Genomic DNA, 6,606 nt, shown 5'->3' with positions numbered 1-6,606 from the left:
TGATCTGTTGCAACAGGGTGCTCCCCTCACACGCAGGAAAAGAGGAGGACCCAGAACCAAGGCGTGACCGGCCTTATATAGACATTTTAAATTCCCTGCCCTGGAGCTCCAGACCACCCCTCCATATATCATACATACATCATAGAAGGGATGTAACCCAAGACCACCCCCCACAAACATCATACCTACATCAAAGAAAAGGTGGTCTACAACAGAAATTTGAATGTTGTTGTTTTTCCTGCCTGCCAAGTTATCTGAAAATGCCTTATCTGATTGCCTTTCCTCGTAGTCTGGCCATTCGTTTGAGATGGTGATTACCCAATTCCCGAGACAATGGGAAGGTTCCCTCACCCCCTCCCTCCTTGCAGAGAAAACATTTGGTCAGTTTGGGAGTCAAAATGGTTTCAGGGCAGTCCTCCTGTGCTGCTCCAGGCATGTGGTCCACACATCTATGTATGTGCTTGGTTGGTACATTTATGAACATTTATTATATATATATATATATATATATATATATATATGCTTTCGTAGATTTTCACGGGTACAGGAATGCAGGTTTTGGTGTCTTCGGGTGTCTTCCCGTGTAAGAGTCGGGGTGTCTGTGCGACGTTTCGACGAGGTCTCACTCGTCATCTTCACCCGAAGACACCAAAACCTGCATATATATATATATATATATATATATGCAGGTTTTGGTGTCTTCGGGTGTCTTCCCGTGTAAGAGTCGGGGTGTCTGTGCGACGTTTCGACGAGGTCTCACTCGTCATCTTCAGGCTGGTGCTTTCGGCTTCTTGTTACTGGAACAACTGTATCCATCGCCAATGGATACCAGAAAAACAGGGTTACGAAGCTAATCCAAAAAGGAACACCCCCCAAAAACCAAGACACAGAAGAAAACAATGGCATGGCCCTCCTTCCTTATATCAAGGGCACTACAGACAAAATCAGCAAAATCCTCCATAAACACAATATCAAAACAGCCTTCTGCACCAACCAAAAAATAGCCAATATCCTCAGAAACCCAAAAGACAAAATCCAGCTGGAAAACCAAGGGGTCTATGAAATACCCTGCAAAGTCTGCCCAGCCACGTACATTGGACAAACAAACAGACGAATAAATGCACGTATCGCAGAACACAAGAATGCCGTCAAAAAAGAAGAAAAAACTTCCTCTCTTTTCCAACACATGAAAGAAACAGGACACGAAATTAATTTTGCAGATTCCAAATTGCTCTTTAACATGGAACATCACCACAAGAGAATAATCATGGAAGCCATCGAGATAGAGAAACACCCTCACAACATGAACAAGCGTGACGACACGTCCCGCCTGCCAGACATCTGGAAATTAGCCCTCCCCACAAAAACCGACACCAGAACCAGAGGCACACAGAACGCCGTCACCAATCAACCACACCAGACCCAAACCCAGACCCTCTCCACAGACATATTACAGACTCCATCCAGTAGCCAAACTATAGTGGCACCTCCGGATGCTGCACCCCCCTGCAATCCCTACACAGATCTGGCTGGCACAAGGCACAAAACCACAGCTCGCCCCTATACACGAAGCCAAGCCAGAGCACAACTAAATGCAGCACAGCCATCTTCTCAGAAAAACTCTTCACAAGCTCAAGAGGTCAAGACACAAAAGCTTTAGCAACTAATCTACACTTAATGACCCACCCAGTGGTATTCAGAATATCACTCATGAAATCACTCAAGATATCCCTCAAGTAATTAAGGAATAAAAGAAGAAGAGGCACACTAATCTAGGAACTTCCTCTCTGCCCAGAACGTTGGAGGCTATACACCACACCCCTCAACAGTATTTATAGGAACTCAAACACCAGATTCTGCTCTGTTCCAGTAACAAGAAGCCGAAAGCACCAGCCTGAAGATGACGAGTGAGACCTCGTCGAAACGTCGCACAGACACCCCGACTCTTACACGGGAAGACACCCGAAGACACCAAAACCTGCATTCCTGTACCCGTGAAAATCTACGAAAGCAAATATATATATATACACACACACACACACACACACACACACACACAGTGGTGCCTCGCAAGACGAAAAGAATCCGTTCTGTTATTCTCTTCGTCTAGCAGTTTTTTCGTCTTGCGAAGCAAGCCCATTGAAGGATTAGCGCTATTGGCGGCTTTTAGCTGCTTTTAGCGCCTTATCTGCTGATTAGATCAGCTGATAAGCGGCTTAGCAGCTTAGAAAAAGGGGGGGAAAGGAAAAAAACCAGCAGGAACTCGCAAGACATTGTCGTCTTGCGAAGCAAGCCCATAGGAAATTCGTTTTGCGAAGCACCTCCAAAACGGAAAACTCTTTCGTCTAGCGAGTTTTCCGTCTTGCGAGGCATTCGTCTTGCAGGGCACCACTGTATATATATATGACCTTAATTTTTTTATCTCAATATAATTATAGAAATTATGAATAAAACATGTTCTGTTTGCAAACAAAATAGCTACCTTTCTACTGGAAGGACGGGGCGGGGGGCACAAGAAGGAAACAAGGTCAGAAGGGGGCCATGGTCGGGAAAAGGTTGAGAAAAAACGGGGTTACACAAATCCAGAATGGAGGCCCTAAGATGGTGGGGGGGCGCCTTGTTCGCCTCCTTCCTGCAACTTCTGCAGCCAAGCTGGTGCCAAACATCTTGCTCTGCTTTCCTTTGGACGCGGACTGCCTTTGTTGTGGACTGCCCAGGCTTGTGTCCCAGGGAGGACACTTCAGGGCTGCTGGCGCTGCTGGGAGCTGGAATCCCAAAACATCTGGAGGATCCGCACCACTACAATGTTTACAACAAGAGGAAGTGGAAGGAATTCAACAATTCAAGAAGGACACTGACAAACTGGAACGTGTCCAGAGGAGGGCAACCAAAAAGGTCAAAGGCCTGGAAACGATGCCTTATGAGGAACGGCTAAGGGAGCTGGGCATGTTTAGCCTGGAGAAGAGGAGGTTAAGGGGTGATATGATAGCCATGTTCAAATATAGAAAAGGATGTCACATAGAGGAGGGAGAAAGGTTGTTTTCTGCTGCTCCAGAGAAGCAGACACGGAGCAATGGATCCAAACTACAAGAAAGAAGATTCCACCGAAACATTAGGAGGAACTTCCTGACAGTAAGAGCTGTTTGACAGTGGAATTTGCTGCCAAGGAGTGTGGTGGAGTCTCCTACTTTGGAGGTCTTTAAGCAGAGGCTTGACAACCATATGTCAGGAGTGCTCTGATGGTGTTTCCTGCTTGGCAGGGGGTTGGACTCGATGGCCCTTGTGGTCTCTTCCAACTCTAGGATTCTATGATTCTATGAATTTGTGGGCCGTGTAATAAACAAAAATCTGCCCTTATTCCCTTATGCGGGACACAAAAGCCCTTAGAGAGTCCGTTGTAGGTTCTCCATCGGTTGGAGAAAATAACTGAGGCCAACCAGAGAATATTGAGAAGCAAAGCAGCTAGTAAGCCTCATCTTTATTGAACTGTTGCAACAGGGTGCCCCCTTCACAAGCAGGAGGACCCCAAACAAAAGTATGCCCGCCCTTATATAGACATTTTAAATTGCCCGCCCTGGAGTCCAAGACCACCCCCAGAAATATCATACATCACAGAAGGAGTGTAGCTCAAGACCACCACCCCAGACACATCATACCTACATCACAGAAAGGGCAGTCTACAGCAGAAATCTGAGTGCGTTGTTTATCTCCTGTCTGTCAGGTTACCTGTTAATGCTTACTTGATTGGATACCCTGGGGAGCCTGGCCAGTCTTTTGTAGTGACAAATACTTAGTTCCTGAGCCAGGTCACAGGCTCACCCTATTCATACACAGACATACCCTTAAGACAGGATTTGTGAATGAAAAGACAATGGGGAGGCTTTTCCATTTTCCTTTGACCTTGCAGAGAAAACATTTGGTCAGTTTGGGAGCCAAAATGGTTCAAGGACTGCCGTTCTGTGCTGCCTCAGACATGTGGCCCATACATTTATGTACGTGTTTGCCTGGCAAATCCATGAACATTTATTATATATATATATAAGATCTTAATTTTTTTATTTCAACCAAGTTGCCACCCCATATCCCATTATCTGAAATATTGGTGTTTGTGGGAGAGTGGCAACCATGGGCACACACACACACACACACACACACACACACAGTGTAGTCAGAGGCTAACCATGCTAAGACAAACAATTAAACAGCCACCACATGGCATACGATGGCGTGAGTTCGAAGGTGCTGTGGCATTGGACATTGTATCAGTTGATTATTCTACAGATCTGCTGATCCGCTGTGATAAATAAGTATTGTAAACAGGAGATGGATATTCACCCTTGCCCGTAATGCCTCCCATCTCTGGAATGAGGAACCTGGCACAGGGGCACGATTTACAGTAAAAGTTGGCCTTTTGTGCATGAACTGGAACGGAGCAGGAGGGGGGGGGAGGAAGTGAGGTCTCTAAAAACAAACTCCAAAGAGGGGAAGTCCCAGCCGTGCAGGTTTTGCTCATTAGTCTAACAGCCGAGGCCTTGCTGAAAACACAGTGTAACCAGGAAGGCCATTTTGAAATTGGGAACTGGTACATGCGCACAGACACACACATAGACAACAGGAGCCAACGTCTGGGGCTGAGGTCCCTTTGGGGCCTCCCATAAAATCTTTGAAGGGGTCGGTCCCCCCAAGTTGATGGGCGTTGCCATTCAAAGGGTGTGCTTGCACCACATCTTGTGACAGATCATGGAGGTCCCCCCTGCCCCCCATATTTTATTCAAGGTGGCACCCTTGCATGGAAAGGGCCTTCCTGTTTGGGTCTGCTTGGGAAAGTGTTTTTTGGGGAAGCCATTTTCCCAAAGATGAGCAAATCCACTTGGGACGTTGTGGCTTGTAATATCTGCTTGTTTTACTTTGGTGTTTCAGTCAGTTTTGTTCTGCATGTAAACCATAAATAATAAACCGAATAAGGACCTGCAGAAATTCACAGGATAGTATGTAACTGGGTTTTACTCAGAGTAAAGGTAGAGGTAAAGGGACCCCTGACCATTAGGTCCAGTCATGACCGACTCTGGGGTTGTGGTGCTCATCTCGCTTTATTGGCCGAGGGAGCCGGCGTACAGCTTCCGGGTCATGTGGCCAGCAGGACTAAGTCACTTCTGGCAACCAGAGCAGCGCACAGAAACGCCGTTTACCTTCCCGCCGGAGCGGTACCTATTTATCTACTTGCACTTTGACGTGCTTTCGAACTGGGACCGAGCAATGGGAGCTCACCCCGTTGTGGGGATTCAAATTGCCAACCTTCTGATCGGCAAGTCCTAGGCTCTGAGGTTGAACCCACAGCGCCACCCGCGTCCCTTTACTCAGAGTAGTCCCATGTAAATTAATAAATATGACTAAGTTGGGCCCATTCATTTCAATGGCTCGGCTCTGAGTAGTGCATAGTTGTATCTCTTGGCTATTAGCACCTTACTTAAACATCATCTAGACCTAGTATTGTAACATACACCCTTTCATATCGCTAATACCTGACTACTGATCCTCTGCTAAGCATAGCCGACACTCATGATGCACAGAGTTTCATTAAAGCCACAAAGCCCATCCAATTGGAGAACAGCCTTTACCAAAGGTGTCATGGGCTTCGAAGACACTCGAACTCAGAACACAAGGGAGAAATGTGCTAAGAGGAAGGCATGCTTGGCAAATCCACACCGTGATCAACTCCTGCCTGGAAACCTATGTCCCCACTGTGGAAGGACGTGTGGATCCAGAACTGGCCTCCACAGTCACTTACGGACTCATTGTAAAACTGTGTTTATGGAAGACAAGGCTGATCGCCAAAGAATTGATGCTTTTGAATTATGGTGCTGGAGAAAACTCTTGAGAGTCCCATGGACTGCAAGAAGATCAAACCTCTCCATTCTGAAGGAAATCAGCCCTGAGTGCTCACTGGAAGGACAGATCCTGAAGCTGAGGCTCCAAGACTTTGGCCACCTCATGAGAAGAGAAGACTCCCTGGAAAAGACCCTGGTGTTGGGAAAGATGGAAGGCACAAGGAGAAGGGGACGACAGAGGATGAGATGGTGGGACAGTGTTCTCGAAGTTACTAGCATGAGTCTGACCAATCTGCGGGAGGCAGTGGAAGACAGGAGTGCCTGGCGTGCTCTGGTCCAGGGGGTCATGAAGAGTTGGAGACAGGGGCGCCGACTTATAAAAAATATTGGGGGAGCCCGCGAAAGCTCATAAATAATAAATAAGCTCATGAATATGCAAATAAAGTGGCGCCGCCTCCTCGTGAGCAAATAGGGGAGAGCGTGCTGCGCCTATTAATCAGCTCCAAAGGAAATTGGGTGGAGCTTTTGCTCGGGAGGGAGGGCAGGAGGCATGCAGCCCGACCCTGTGCATTTTGGACTGGGGGAGGGGCGGCGGCGGCGCTCTGCTGGAGGGGCGCCTGAGATTATTGGGGGGGCGGAGCCCCCCAAATGATTTTTTGAGGGGGCTCGGGCCCCCTCAGGCCCCATGGAGTCGGCGCCTATGGTCGGAGATGACTAAACAATAACAACAGCAAACGGGATCGCAGAAGAAGATGACTACTGATCCTGTTATCTCCTC

The sequence above is a fragment of the Podarcis vaucheri genome (genome assembly GCF_965113315.1).
Source record: "Podarcis vaucheri genome assembly, chromosome: 5".
Taxonomy (NCBI): Eukaryota; Metazoa; Chordata; class Lepidosauria; order Squamata; family Lacertidae; genus Podarcis; species Podarcis vaucheri.
Note: the sequence above shows the minus strand (reverse complement) of the source record.